The sequence below is a fragment of the Pelodiscus sinensis genome, chromosome 1 (genome assembly GCF_052426305.1).
Source record: "Pelodiscus sinensis isolate ZL-2025 chromosome 1, ASM5242630v1, whole genome shotgun sequence".
NCBI lineage: Eukaryota > Metazoa > Chordata > Testudines > Trionychidae > Pelodiscus > Pelodiscus sinensis.
In genome coordinates this window covers 336,983,224-336,999,697 of record NC_143052.1, presented here as the reverse complement: position 1 = coordinate 336,999,697, position 16,474 = coordinate 336,983,224, and positions in this window count along the sequence as shown.

Genomic DNA, 16,474 nt, shown 5'->3' with positions numbered 1-16,474 from the left:
AACTAGCCCCTCATCAGGGCCATTCTAAATTATTCCTCCTGGGGCTCTAAATCGAGATAGCATGTCTACATTAGGGAAGTCTGCCTCGGATTAACTTTGAGGCTTCCTTGCAGTGTAGACCTGCTATTTCGAAATAAGCTATTTTGGAATAGCTATTCTGGGATAGCTTATTCCAAAACAACTGTGCAGTGTAGACAGAACCTTAGTCTGTAAGGGTACATCTACACAGCAGTGTTATTTCGGAATAACTGACGTTATTCTGAAATAACATTGTCCGGGTTTATACTACAAGCAGTTATTTCAACACAATGTTAAAATAATGTCAAGCTGGAGGACTTCTTACTCCGACTCCTGTAACCCTGATTTTATGAGCAGTAACGGAAGTTGAAGGAAAAGTGCTCTACTTCAGACTTCCTGCTGTGTAGACAGCACCAAAAGCCAAAAGAAGCTATTTCGACTTAAGCTAGGCAATTAACCTAGCTGAAGCTGCGTAGCTCCATTCAGCTTTAGACCAGCTGCATAGACTCTCCCTAATTGAAAAAACTTAAACAGTGAGTACCCCTGCAGCACCGAATGCTGTGTCTAGACTACATCTTTCAACAGAGGGATGTAAATTAGGCACTTCGAAATTGCAAATGAAGCAGGGATTTAAATATCTCACGCTTCATTTGCATAATTGCATCATGGCGCTCTTTCGAAAAAGCGCCATTTCAAAAGTAAAACCGCAGTCTAGACCTGGTTCTTCTGAAAACAGAAGCCTTTTTCAAAAGATCCTGTAAACCTCACTGTCTAGACTGCAATTTTACTTTTGAAATGGCATTTTTTTGAAAAGTATATACACACACACACACACACACACACACATAGAGCTATGTAAAACGTCAAATGCTGGGCACTATGTGGATTTTGACACTTTGCTCAAAGGAAAGGAACCTGTATTCTGGAGCATACAGAGCTGAGGTTTTTCCATTTTTTCTTTCATTTCTTTAAAAAAAAAAAGATCCAGCCTCTTGTACACTGTTCTAGATCTTTGCAACCTAAGAATACACTGAATGTTTAGTGTTTGTATTACGATAGCACTTAAAGATCCATCCAAGACTAGATACCCATTGTACTAGCCATTGTATATACTCAAACTAAAGAACCTGTAAGGAAAAGCTTAAAATCTAAATTAAGAAAAGGGAGTGCAACAGATGATCGGAGAGGATGGGCAAAGGAAAATGATAGTAACAATGATAGGGTCACCACCAGTGCCTTGGTTTTTTTGATTGGCATCTTTATGCAAATGCCAAAAATGTAATGCTGGAGTTACGAGTAGATGCTCTCTGGCAATGCCTTCCAGTCGCTGAGCCCCGTAACCAAGCTCTTCATTTCTAAGCAAAGTTCATCTTTAAAAAAATCCTGTGCAATAATGTTGACGTTAATGAAGCCGCACCTTGAGCAAATCATTGTGGAATTTAGCCTAACATCTTTACATACCATGTTCCACGTCATTTATACCATCTTCTGCATTTTATTATTTCGTTCTGTAATAAGATCAAAGCAAGTGAATGATGTGTCAGGCAAAAAGCGAATCCCTTCATTTCCACCACAAAACCTTGCACAGCACAAAGCTATATCATGATGAAAGGAATGTGGACAGAAGACCCTTTTCTTTAGAAGCAGCGTGTGCGGGGTTCTGCTGGTGGCAGAATGCTGAACTTGATGGACTGCACCAGAGATCTCAAACACTTTGGCAAATGCTATGTTCCTATTTCTATAATGCATATGAATAGCATGATGCAAAATAAAGCCCAACTCAAGGTTCCCACACATGATACTCTCCCAGTGAATTCAAGGAGAGGTCCATGAATGTTGCTCTTCTAGCTGTGATCGATAATTGCATTCCATTGTGGAAAAATGTGAAGGGAATGAGTATTCTACAGCATATAGCACAGCAGTTTAACATCCACCGCCCTTTTCTAATGTTCCTTACTTTTCTGATTAGTTCGTTGAGGTGCTAACTTTGAAAAGGGTTTTAATCCCATCTCTAAGGCTGTAGGCTTAATAACAAGGCAACGATTCATAGCTAATGCTATAAATGGCATTTATTCCTTCATCCATTGTTAAAAGAAAAAAGGAAAAAAAACTATCCCTGAATGTTTTATAGATAGTGACATAACAATGTGCCATTCTCCTACCAGGGCATCTTCAGCTTGCCCTGTTTCACTCAGAGAAGTACTATTTCACTGTGATTTTCATAAGGTTATATTTGGTCATTGAGCAGTTACCATATATCTCTGCTGTTTTTGATTTTGAAGGTTTTGAGGGAGGTTTCCTTAATTCAACACTGTGACATTCACAGCACTTATTACATATCTCTATGCAGTTCTATCAACAATATCTAATATATGGTAATTATTATTAGGTTTATCTGGATAAAGCAGGATTTGAAATGAAAAAAATCATTTTATGGATTATTAATACCATGCTGATGTTCTCTTTCTTAATAAAATTACTCATAATCAAAAACACAGTTCAAGATAATTTACAGGCAAATACTATACACACAATCATACCCAATGTTATTGATCATACTTTTCCTGGTATGTTTCTGTCTTGTCTATGCACTTTAGCAAGGCATGTTACAAGGGTGTGAGATCTAAAGTGCACCAACTGCTGCGTGCTTGCTGGCCTATGTATACCATACTGGCATGCTCTAAAAGTTCTCTAGTGTGTGTTAATATAGTATGGTTTCTCAAGAGAATGATAAATGAAATGTAAGTATTTTGCACAGTACAGACAATTCCAGACATCTTGCAAGTATTTCCTGTATTATACCAGTTGCTTTATTGCTAGGATAAACAAAATGCATCTCCAAACTTCAAAAAAAAGTTTAAGCAATTCAGAAGAAAATATATGAAAAACATATAAATAAACAGAACAAAATACAAATAGATGATCTGTGTAATCAATACACTAAGTCACTAAGTACGGGGCTAATTTGAATCAAGGAATTGTCTGTGATCCCATAGGTAGAGATGCAACTGAATAGGTTGTAAAAGAAGACCCAACTTCATCTTGTAATGGACAGATGGAAGGCCTGATCTAGTTAACTAGCCCAAAGAAAGACTGTTTCCCATGTAATTCATCTACATTCCCATGACAATAAAAATTCAACCCATCTTTTAAAAACAGTGCTCATTGTTCTTCTTTATTTTCCTTTTTTTCAATGCTTTAGCAGTTAGACATATTTCCAGAGGTAATCTGAGGTGACTCTGCAGGGTAAAGATAGCTGCAGTATATTGACAAGCACATTGATTCCATCTTTTTTGCAAAGACTGGATGTGATAGGTATTGTAAGCCTGGTGAATCATCCATGAGCCTGCATGTTCTGAGTTCTCAGAACCTGAAATGTCATTTTAGATCACTTCCTGTGCATTCTAAGGGCCCAGCCAATCCACAAGCAAGGGGCTAACCAAGTGTCTATACCTACAGCAGGTATATAGGCTCCTAAGGAAAGCAGCCACTCCAGGCCACTCAAATTTGCTGCCATGTTGGGGATAATCTAAGCTACCATGTAGGCCTGACTCCTGCTCCAGCCGGGGTCTGCTCCTGCTCACAGCACAGCTGGTTGCCTGTCTGGATTCTCGAGCACACTGCTTGGTTGTGCTTGGCCAATATTGCAACCTGGAGCATGTCTATCAGGGTATGTCTACACTACAGCACTAATTCGAACTAACTTAGTTAATTCGAACTAAGCTAATTCGAATTAGTACATCTAGACTTAAAAACTAGTTTGAATTAGCGTTTTGCTAATTCGAACTAGCATGTCCACACTGAGTGGACCCTGAACTGAGGTTAAGGATGGCCGGAAGCAGTGCCGGCAGGGCATCAGATTAGGACTTAGAGTGTGGAGCTGCTGCCTGAGGCTAGCAGAGGGCTCTGCTTAAAGGGACCCAACCCCCACCCCGGACAGACAGTTCTCAGGGGTTCCCCGCTTGCAAAGCAGTCCTGGCTTGGAATGCCCTGAGTGCCCACACTCGGCACATCACAGCACTCAGCCATCAGCCCGGCTGCACTTGCCGCAGGCTGCCATCCGGAGGGGGGGTCAATCAAGGGGATTCAGGAGAGTTTCCACCCCGAGGAGCCCGCAGAGCCAGCCCAGACCTCCCCATCGGGGGCTCGTATCCCATTCCTCCCTCACCTCCTTCCACTTACCCCTCCCTAGCCCCCTTTCCTGATGTACAAAATAAAGGACACATGTGTTCAAAAATAGAAACTCTCTTTATTGAACAAAACTCAGGGAGACTTGGAAAAGAAGGTGGGAGAGGGGAAGAGAGGGTGGGAGAGGGGAGGGCAACTAAAATGATCAGGGGTTTGGAACAAGTCCCATATGAAGAGAGGCTAAAGAGACTGGGACTTCTCAGCTTAGAAAAGAGGAGACGGAGGGGGGATATGATAGAGGTCTATAAAAGCACGAGTGGTGTGGAGAGGGTGCATAAAGAAAAGTTCTTCGTTAGTTCCCATAATAGAAGGACTAGAGGACACCAAATGAAATGAATGGGTAGCAGGCTTCAAACTAACAACAGAAAGTTCTTCTTCACAAAGCAAATAGTCAACCTGTGGAACTCCTTGCTGCAGGAGGCTGTGAAGGCTAGAACTAGAACAGAGTTTAAAGAGAAGTGAGATAAAGTCATGGAAGTTGGGTCCATGGAGTGCTATTAGCCAGGGGGTAGGAATGGTGTCCCTGGCCTCTGTTTGTGGAAGGCTGGAGATGGATGGCACGAGACAAATGGCTTGGTCATTGTCTTTGGTCCATCCCTTCCAGGGTATCTAGTGTTGGCCGCTGTCGGCAGACAGGCTACTGGGCTAGATGGACCTTTGGTCTGACCCGGTACGGACATTCTAAGCTCAGGGCTCAGGGTCGGGGGCTCTCAGTGGACCACCTTGATTTTCATGCCAACCTGCTCCTGGGTGGCCAGGCTGGCAGCTATCCTGCCCTAGATGGCCACTTTCCTGTGCCAGTGCGGAGGTCATGGATGAGGTCCACGATGTCTGCACTAGACCAGGCGGGCGCCCGCCTCTTGCGGACCTGGGAATGCTCCCAGGAGCCTCCAGCCTGGTCCCGGGAGGAGGCGGAGGGCTGGGTGGCAGTGGGTGGCCGGCTCGAGCCATGCCAGTTGCAGGGTCTGCTGGGTAGGTGCTGGCAGGCTTGCACCTGGCACGGGCACCGTAGCCAGCCCGTGCCCCTTTAAGGGCTCCAGGGCCGGGAGGGGGGCAGAAGAGTTTCCCTGGTGTTGCCCAGAGTGGTCACCAGGGAAAGCTGGGGAGGGCTAGCCTCCCACTAGTTCGAATTAAGTGGCTACACAGCCCTTAATTCGAACTAGTTAATTCGAACTAGGTGTTAGTCCTCGTAGAATGAGGTTTACCTAGTTCGAATTAAGCACACTGCTAGTTTGAATTAAGTTCGAACTAGCGGTTTGCATGTGTAGCGCCTATCAAAGTTAATTCGAACTAACATCTGTTAGTCTGAATTAACTTTGTAGTGTAGACATACTCTCACTGAGGTGATGGTGCTGGTCTGCAACTATCATGGTCAGCTTGTCCAGGTGCAAAGGAGAATTCCTCATTTCAGTCAATGCTATCAGGAGCTCCAGTGTTGCAGATACAGCCAGCTTCAGTTCCTCTGGAATGTGCCCTGAAGGTTCCACTGCTGGGAGCAATGATGGGGACCGCCAGAAGATCTGGCATTTACAAACCTATTCTCAACGTGTCCCACTATGTGTCTTTATAAGCAGACCAAGGTGGGACTTATCAGCACTTTGTTGACCTAGAAAGCATTGGAAGGTGGCTTGTCACTTGTGGAGCAGCTGAGCCAGATCCTTACTAATCTCAATGAATTCACCCGCACCTTGTCCGTCATATCTAACAATCCAAATTGCCCTCCTATACTTTTTCACACGGCTTTTGGCTCATCTTGGTATTTACCACCCACTTTCAGAAACTGGTCACCAATGCACATAGATCAAGGCAACCCAGATCTGTCTTCTGCCAGGGTCATGTAGTACAGGAGACCCTCATGATTTGCAGAACTGCTATTTGCGGTTTCACATACACATGGGTCTCTCCCATCCCCCTATTGCACCCCGTCTCCCTAGACTGGGGGAGGAGAATGTGGCCTCATGGCAGGGGGTCTGTTGCTGGATGGCAGCAGCCGTCAGGGCCCCCACTGAGTTCCCTGCAGTTCCTGGCCCCCACAGAGAATTCCCCACAGCTACATGCAGATGCTGTGAGTTCAAGAACCACGTGGAGCCCCTCCCAGGCCTTATGGTGAGTTTTCTATGTGTCCTGGCAGCCACAGTGAATTCCCCATGTATCCCAGGCCCTGCAGTGTGCTCCCCACAGCTCATGGCTCCTGTGGTGAGCTCCTCATGGTTCCTGACAGCAGTATGTGTTCAGGAGCCAAAGGGAGCTCACCTCAGGGGCCAGAAACTGCGAGCAGCTCATCTTGGCAGCCAGGGGCTTCCGCCCGCAGTATTCACAGATTTTGCCATTTGCAGTGGTGCCAGGAATGCATCCACCATGAGTGGCACAGGTTTATTGGTTTAATTTGGATGGAATAAATGGCCAAACATGTAATCATAACCCAGCCACTGTCTAATATTAAATAGCGTTACACAAGGTTTGAGATTTAGTATTCAAGGGCCTTGGTACTATGGCAATCCCATAATTAAAAGTCCTTTAAACCTTTTATTAAAGGTAAAGAAGGAAAAAGGGTTAAAGCATTTGAAATGTAACATATTGTGTAAGGCTTTCATTTCAATAACCTCCTTTGTTCCCTTTACCTGGAAAGAGTTTAGAAAGAAAAAAACGTATTTGATGGTCTCTTAGATGATATCAAAGATGCTCATAATTGTACTTTTGAGCAAAAGAGAAGTTAGGTGTGAGATGGCCTGGAGCTGTTTTCTGCCATTGTTAACACCTGATCCTCTTTCATCCCAACTGGTGTTTGGGATTCAGCTGGAGCTAGTAGTGTTAGCAATACCATGTAGGTTCCTCTCTATGGCCTGCTCTAGTCAGGATATCTTTCAGAATCAGAATGATGAAGCCCTGGGATTCCAGGTGACAGTGGGAGTGGAAGAGATCATGGTGAAATTTGCTCTAATAGGTTTTTTTCCCCACACCGATTTTTTCCTTAAGGACCCACAAGGTGATTGATGGGTGGAACAGCCCATTCTCTCATTATTTTGCTCACCAATTAGGCCTAGTTTCTTACAATCCAATATGGTTCCCTGATGTGTGATTCTACGCTTTTCTTACTTACCAAGAATTAGCTTAACACAATCCTTGAGTTGTAGTAAGTAAGCCTTTTTGTTTGGACTAATTCAATGTTTCTGTCTCTTTTGTACCTTTTCCCCTCCACATCTGTTATTGTAGGTTATTGTGACATCTTAAAACATTTGCATACCTTTTATAGTTGAGTTTACAATGAGGATTGATGCATAAACCCAACTACCACAGCATAATTTTTCTCTACTACGATTCACTTCACCAAGGATCAGATATTTGTTCCTAAAAATCACATTTATAAAGTAAAAACTGAGAAAAAAAGGAAAATAAAAATGCATTTGATCACATTTTAAGCTTCACATCTTCCTTATCCTACAATTGAGATTTTACAAATCTTACGTGATTAGATATTACAAAAATATTTTAGGTGTTAATAGGGCTTAGAATGTAGAATTTACTTAATTTGTAGCTAAAGCAACGCGTAAAACTGCTACTGTTACATATTTGAAAAATGTTAGGAAGAAGCTAGCTCTTATCACTTCTTGGCAGTTCACCCAGGACAGATAAAAATCCCCCCCCCCTTTTTTTTTTTTTTTGCTGACACTATTAAAACCTTAAATTTACTCAAACCAGGAAAATGTTATGCCCTAGTCATTAAGTTTGCTTACTTGGAAAAAAAAAAAAAAGTTAGCCCTGATGGCATTTTAACCAAGAGCATGTCTACACTAGGAAATTATTTCAAAATAACTAAATTCAAAATAATAACTCCTGAAATAACAATTTTGAAATAAGTATTATTCCTCGAGGAAAGCAGGAGTACCGATTTCAAAATAATCAGCCTGTTTTTTCAAAATAACAGGCTTGGTAGTGTGGACACTCGGCTTATTTTTTTTGAATAATTGTAGACCAGTTGTAGACCAGGGCCAAGTGTGTTGTTTCTTTGTAGAGGAAGTAACAAATTATGTTTTTTTAACCATTTTTGGATTCATGAGTCGTTTGCAACACCAAAAAGTAGTACAAGTTTGCTGGAATTTTTAGTCTGACAGAGTTGCCCACCTTGTTTTACCACCAACATTTGTGAGGATACAGCCTTCATTGCAATTTAGCATATGATGGGGATCAAACCTTCAACATTAGCATCATTCGGTCTCACACGCACAGAAAAACAACAAAAAATACTGACATCAAAACCAAAATAATGCAGGATTGCCAAAGCACAAAATGAAAAACAAATCCATTTCAAAAAGACAAAAACAAGGAAAAAAAAAACACCTTTGCAGAAATAATCACAAAAAAGTTTGGTGCTGCAACAGCTGTTGGTTCTACTGAGAATAGTAATCAAGCAATGGGGCAAAATCAATTATGAAGAAAAGCAGTTGAAAAGGACTGGCATTTCCTAAAAGATGTAATTTTAGAGGCTCGATGTCAAGTACAGAGGAAAGATAAGAAGATACAGAAGGAACATAAGAAGAGCCACAGGAGGGCCACACAAATGTATAGGCTCCTACAGAAGTTGGCCACTCCAGTCTGCTCAAGGTTTCTACCTTATACAGTGTTGGCAGGCCTACTGATAGGGGGACAGAGCAAAGACGACAGTTGCCCCAGGGCCCGGCAATTCAAGGCTCCTGGCTACTGGTGCTGCTTCTGCATGAACAGTGGTGGCTGGATCCTAGGCCCTTTAAATTACCACTGGAGTGCAAGGCAGCTCTGAGGACATGAGGGGAGCAGGGCAGTGCACTCTGGGCATCACTGATGAATGGCTGCCTCAACTCTGCCCCTTCCACTTGAGGTTCCGCCCCTTCCAGAAGCACAAAGCTGCCCCTCCCTTTGCCCAGGGGCCTGGCAAGTCTGTCCGCACCTCTAATTGGTTACAGTGCCTCCTGTTCGATGTTCCTTTAGCAATTCTATCCAATGAAGCATTGGATTCTATTCCTGGCTCTCACACTGGCCTTCTAAGTGCATCTGGGCAAATCATGTCATCCTCTGCAAAGTGTTTGAGCTCTACGACGAATAGCACTATATTAGAGCTAGATATTATTACATGGTAAATTTATTCATAGAGCCAGATGCTGTGGTGAGTGGCTGCATGTATGTGCTGTGCTTGCTAAATTTCAATTCATTAGAGTTTAACTTTAAAAGTTTTCTAATGAAATATTTAAACTGCCCATGGGGAAACCAAACTTTGGAAACACAGTTGGCATCTGACAGTTTTTAAAGACAACAGCTGTTTCAGTTTTGTTTGAAAAGTCCAATTTATTGCTACCTAGATCGCAGCTCTGTGCCAATATGCAATGTCTTTGGCACCGGATAAGGCTCCGTTTTCTTTTCACTCTCTTCTGGCAGATAAAACATGTAATTTGTATATATTGTAGCAGGTTCGACTCACTTTCCGCACGGCTTGTCCCCTCAGGGTGGCTTTGGGGAACTAGCTGGCCGCTCCAACGCCGGCGTGCCCCCTTTGGGTGAGGTGTTCTTTTCAGGGCACTGCCCTCCGTCAGTGACCACTCTGGTCTTGGTCCACGTCCCCTTCCAGGGGACGGGGGGAGGAGGAGTCATTGTTCTTCCTTTAGTTCAGGGTCCTCCCTGCTCCCTAGGACCCCCAGTTCTTTTTCCCCAGGAACACCCGGCTCTCTCCAGGAACACACAGTTCCTCAACACCCTCCAGGCCTTAGCAGCCCTCTGCCAGTTCCTCTCTAGCCCTGTCTCAGGGCAGACTGCAGTCTATCCCGGCCATTCCTCCATGGCCAAAGGCACACCTCTGCCTGCCCGGTTGCCTCCTGCAACCCTACCTTGTGGGGCCTGGGGCTTCCCTGGCTCGAACTCCCCCAGCCTACTGCAGCTGCCTCCTCGCAAGCCACTGCTGCCTCCTTGGAGCCTGGCCTTTTAGGGCTACCTCCATGTGAGCCTGCCCTCCATGACTGCCTCTTTGCAGCACTGGGCCTCAGGCCAGGTAGCCTGGGTTTGCTAGGCCAAAGCCTCTCTCATTGCAGGCAGGCAGGTAGTAGGTCTGATCTGGTCTTTCTCCTCCTCCCAGGATCTGTTCTTATAGTCTCCAGCTGGGCTCTCCTTATTTGCCTCAGCTGGGCTTCCCCCCCCCACTCTAGGTCTCAGCCCCTTAAAGGGCCAGTGCAGGGCAACGCCCTGCCACAATATGTACTGCCATGAACCATTTGTCACATGAAACACTTGATCCTGATTTGTCTTGAGCCCGTCTGGATGACAATAGAGGCCAACTATCCAAATTATAGTGACATTTAAAAGACGTTGCCTGTACTTAGCCAGATCCTGCCTTGCTTCAGCAGCACAAAAATCTATGTAATGCTCCCCCTACCCCGATGCAGATTCTCCTGCCACAAAGGGACTCTCACCTGGCACACTGCTGATATAGTTCTTTGCATACTGCATTCTCCAAGCATCACTACTGGAGGGACATGGAGGGGAGGGAGGAGACATGGCCAGATAGCATTATACTCTGGCGATTTCTAGCTGTGGAGCCCATGTGTTTTGTAGGGCAGTGTAATGTAGAGTAGATGTGGGGTTGCTCTATATTAAATGTGAGACTGGAGTGGACCATTACAGTGCTGGAAATAAAAAAAGATGATTTAAAGCCACTTTTGCCCCCCAACCCTACAGCTATGCTAGAGTTCCAGTGCCGTTCGGTATCTAGCTCTATGTCTTAATTCCAATTCAGCAACATCCCTGCATAACTTTGGGCACCTAAAGGGTATGTAATTCCTGCTTCATTAAAATAAACATGGCCGCTGTGCTGTGCCGATGATCAGCTGATCCGGCACAGCGTGGTAGTCTAGATGCAGATCAGTCGACTGGGGAAGCCTTTGCCGACCTATCCTGTAAGCATAAGGGATTGGTCGGCAAAGGCTTCCCCAGCCAACTGATCCATGTCTAGACTACCATGCTGTGCTGGATCAGCTGATCGTTGGCACAGCCCGGTGGCCGTGTTTATTTTAATGAAGCGGGAATTATTTAAATCCCCGCTTCTTTGCCTATGCCAGGTAGCCTAATCTACATGCCTCTGTAACCAGAGGTACGTAGTCTAGACATACCCAAATCGTCCCACTGAAGTTACAACTAGGCTCCTGTTCGCAACTCTGACTATGTCTAGATTGCAGGCTTCTTTGGGAAGAAGTTTTTCTGGAAGAGATCTTCTGAAAAAACGTCTTCCAAAAGAGGGCATCTACACAGCAAAAGTGCATCAAAAAAGCAATCTTGCTTTTAGGCTGTGATTATTATGGATGGAGTGGCCACCAGGGCACCTATGCTTTTTTCCTCTTTTTCTTCTTTCAAAAGCACTTCCTCTTCCCTGTCCACACATGTCTTTTTTTCAAAAGAGTTCTTTCAGAAAAAGGCTTCTTCCTCATAGAAAGAAGTTTACCAATGTCAGAAAAAACCCTGTATTCTTTTGATTTTTTTTTCAAAAGAACACAATTGCAGTTTGGACATTACTGGAGATTTTTTGGAAAAACAGACATTTTTCTGAAAAAAACTCTGCAGTTTAAACATACTATCTGAGAGCTAGCAGCACTACACATTGATGCATACAGTCTTTCTCACTTGTAGAAGAAGATTGGATGTGCCAGAAGACAACTGTTAGAAAACAAAACACCTCCACTTTAGATGTAGTGTTTGCAATCCTGCTTTGGTTGGAAGCAAATTGGACTCTTTCTATTTTAGAGCCAATCTGTGTCCTTTGTGGATACTCTGAATCTAGCTCTGAATGGCCACACCACAAGAAACAATTCAGATGGTGATTTTGTGACCACTTGTTTGTATCATTGGAAAGATCACAAATTGAATGGACACAAATCTATAAACTACCCTTTCCTTTTCAGGGGTAATGCATATAAGTCTATATCTTTCTCTTCTATTGGATTTTTCGCAGCAGTCCTCAAAGATCTTTACAAAGAAGTGCAGCAGTATTATCCCCATTTTACAGATGGGTAAACTAAAGCCTCAGGGAGAGAAAGTCACTCAAAAAAGTTGTAACAGAACTAGAAACTGAACTCAGGTCTTCAGTCCAGTTTCCTAGGCACTATTCCAGACTGCCTCAGCGAACACTGTGGAGAATGATGTAGCATTATCAACTGTACCATACCTGTCAATCAGCTACAGGAATGATAGATATCATAACAGCACCTTCTGTGAGCACTAATTTTTGCTTTTTAGATAACTCAACAACTAGCTTCTTTTGTAAATCTATGCTACAGTTCAATATTTACACACATAAAGGGTTCAACTTTTAAAATTGATGGCATCTTTTCACAGATTACTGAACAATGGTAAGTACTGCATATCTGGTGCTAAGTGTGAAACGGGACTTTAAAATTAATACAATATCCTATCATGATAGCACAAATCACTAGCGATGCCGTGCTAGGGTCAATTGCTATAGAATACTTTAGCAGCATCTGCATAACATCTTTCATTTGATGATTCATTGATTATAAAGCCAGAATGTGAAGGGGTGACTAGATCAACATGGAACAAATATTTCATAATAAGCTCTTCCATCAACCAGAGAAAAGCATAATACAAACAAATGGCTGGAAGTTGAAGATAGATGAGTTCAGGCTGGACTTAAGGCATAAAATTTTAAAAGTCAGGGTCTTTAACCATTGGGAGAATTTACCAGGGGTCAGGGTGGATTCACTACTTGCAATTTTTAAATTAAAATTGTATTTTGTTTAAGGGTCTTTTCACATGAATTATTTTGGGGAAGTTTTATGACCTGTGTGTGACAAGGTAAAAACTTAATAGTATTCAGTTTAAGTATTTTTGGAGTCTGTTGTGTTGAATTCAAAGTTTATGTAATATTGTGGGATAGGATGCAAGTGCTCTACAGGAGGAAACATGTCCAATATAAATATTGAAAAGTGTTATGAGCATCAGATGACTATTTTGAGCACTGGGCCACACAAGAAGGAACTTCTGCCACAAACAAAGCTAAGGTAATACTTGGGGGTCAAGTAAATGCAAATTTCCACCTGCTTCCATCCTTCTCTGAAGAGAGAAGCTATGCCCTGAAGAGAGAACCATTGTCTGCCAATTACTATAAACTGGAATTACTGGAAACTGTAGCGGTGTCATTAGAGACCTCAGAGCAGGAAAAGAAAAAGTTGTCCAAATTACCAAGGCTCCTCAATCTTTGTGTATGTGTCTTCATCAGACATGCATTTGGTACTGACCAAAGCAAAATCTATTGCAGTACTATTTGCACAAAAAAGCTGATGCAGGAATGGAAAAAATGTAGTGGAATCTATCCAGCAAAATGAGCAATGGTTATTTCTAAGGTGGTGTAAGAAGCAGACGGATCTCAGCTACATTTTCAGATGCCAGAGGTTGTAACAAAAAAAATTAAAGTAATCGGCCATTTTCAACTTTGTCCAGTAGTAGGCTCTTTGCTCCATTTTAAAGACACAAATAAAAACTTTAGTTGCTTGAAATGATTGAGACCCTCACAAAACATAAGAGCATAAGACTTAAGAAAACATAATATCATCATTGATACAATTTTCAGATGACAAAAATCAGGGTAGGAGTAAATAACAAAAAGGATAGGTTTTTGTTCAGAGTGATCTCTGAATTGCTTGGTAAACTTGGTGAAAGCAAATAATTATGACAGAATGACAATGTATACACCTAGGAACAAAGGTAGGCCATTCTTACTGGACAGGGGACCCTATCCTGAGAAGCACTGACTCTGAAAGCAGTTTGGGATTTGTGGTGAAAAATCAGCTGGACATGAGTTCCCAGTATGATGTTGTTGTCAAAAGAGCTAATGTTATTCTATATATATATATGTATAATGTTATCCTAGCATGCATAAACAGAGGAATCTGGAGAAGGAGCATGATTAAAGAATTGGAAAACATGCCTTATAGCGAAAACATGTCTTCTACTCAAGGAATTCAATCTATATAGTATAAGAAAGAGAATGATGGGGTGATTTGATTACCATCTATAAATATTGCAGGGAATAAATGTTTTGTAATGGGTTCTTCTATTCAGAAGAGAAAGATATAACATTGACCAATGTCTAAAAGCTAAAGATAAACAAATTCAAACTGGAAATTAGGCATAATGTTTTGAGAGTAAGGTAATTAACCATTGAAATAAGTTATCAGTGAGGGAAGTGGTTTCTCTGTCATTGACAATTTTAAAATCAAGATTGGATGTTTTTCTAAAAGATTTTCTCTAGGAATTAATTTGAGAAAGTAATCAGGCCCATATTATACAGGAAATCAGACCAGACTGTTCCTTCTAACTTTGGAATCTCTGAATCATTAAGAAACAACATTTGAAAATTTGGCAAATGTCTTGATTTATAAATTCAGGAATTCACTGAAAGAGAAGGAATACAGAGCTGTTCAGTGCAATTTTTGTTGTCACTTTTCAAAGTCCACTTTTGCTTCATCGTGTATTGTAAATGGCCAGCCCTTAGTTAATGGATCTATTTTTATTATGATGCGGCAGTAGTTTGTATTTCACACGTGAAGAAAATGGCCTGATTTTCTTCCCATTGTCTTTTGAAAATCAGGCCAATTATTAGGTGCTCAAAAAGCCTATCTGCAGACAACCATTATTCAAAATCGTGGATTCCATTTTTCTACAGCAGAAGTGTTTTTATTTCTTTGTACTTTGTTTAAAACTTGGCTTACTATAAAATGTTGTGGAACAGATTTTAAATGGCTGGTATAAGATGGGGTGTTTGAGGAAGGAAATTGTCTCCATTATATTAAAATATCCAATGGTAACTTCATCTTGCATTTATCTATAGGAATGTTCCATTGTGATTTACCAACTGCACATACTAATTGTCCATCATAATCATGGAATTTGATGCAGCATCTGTTTGAAATTTTAAAATGTATATAAAAGAGTCTGTAGAGAACACTTGTAGGGGGCTAAAGTTACATATGCTTCCTTATAAACATGCAAGCATCCATACTAATTGATCACATTCTTCTGAAACATAACTAAAACAAATATAAAAATGTAAAGTGTATACTGCAAACATCTATGAATGTGCCAAAAAGTACAAAGAGGAAAATTAACTTCTGTATTGGACTGTTCATAGGGTGGGGAACTGGGATTCTGGGTTCTTGTCTCTTCTTTAACTAGAGTGACCAGATAGCAAGTTCGAAAAATCAGGACACATTTTGTGTGTGTGCGTGTGTGTGTAGTTATGTATCTAAGACAAAAACCCATGTGTGTGTGTGTGTGTGTGTGTGTGTAGTGTTGTGTATTTAAGACAAAGACCCTAGTATCAGGATGGTATCAATAAGATTAGGATGATTGATCACCCAAGCTCTGAATCTATGACCTCAGGTGCATCTATGACCCCAGGCAAGTAATCAAATCTTTCTGTATCATCTCAATTTTGCAGACGTGGAAATTAAAAATAGTTTACTTACATCACAGAAATGTTCATTTTGATGATTAATTTAATGAAGCTAAATTTAATGCTGCTATCAATAACAAATTCAAAGTTGCTCCAATACCTTCAGTGGAATGGTACCCCTGGTACATTCAGTTCACTGCCAAGAAATATGCAAATACAAAATAATATATTTGAGTGCTAATGTAAAAGTAATGTAAAGCCTCATTCTTCAAACACAATTTGGCCAAGCTGCTCATATGTCCTTCTACGAATCCACATTATTCTTTACTCTTAGGGTATGTCTACACTACAGCATTATATCAAAATATCTAATTTGAAAATAGCTATTTTGAAATAGGTGCTATTCCTCATAGAATGAGGTTTACATATTTCTAAATAAGCCCTCCACTATTCTGAAATAATTTTGAAATAGCAGTTGGCTTGTGTAGATGCTAATAAAGTTATTTTGAAATAATGGCTGTTATTTCGAAATAACTTTGCTGTGTAGACATACCCTCTCTGTGTGTATGTACACTCTAGGTAACCAGTGTCGGCTGCATGGCAGTCTCTAGGCACCACTGTAATAGAAATAAAAGATTAACAAATAAAAAGGTGTTTAGTTTGTTTACCTGAAAAGATGAGACATAAGGTGGGTGAGATAAAATCTTTATTGGACCAACTTCTGTTGATGTAAGAGACTTGGAAAGCTGTAATTCTCTGTATTCTACTTTGTGCAACATTCTGTAAAAGGCAGATTCCATTAGGAAACACTGTGAGATGAAGAAAACACCAGAGCACTTCTGT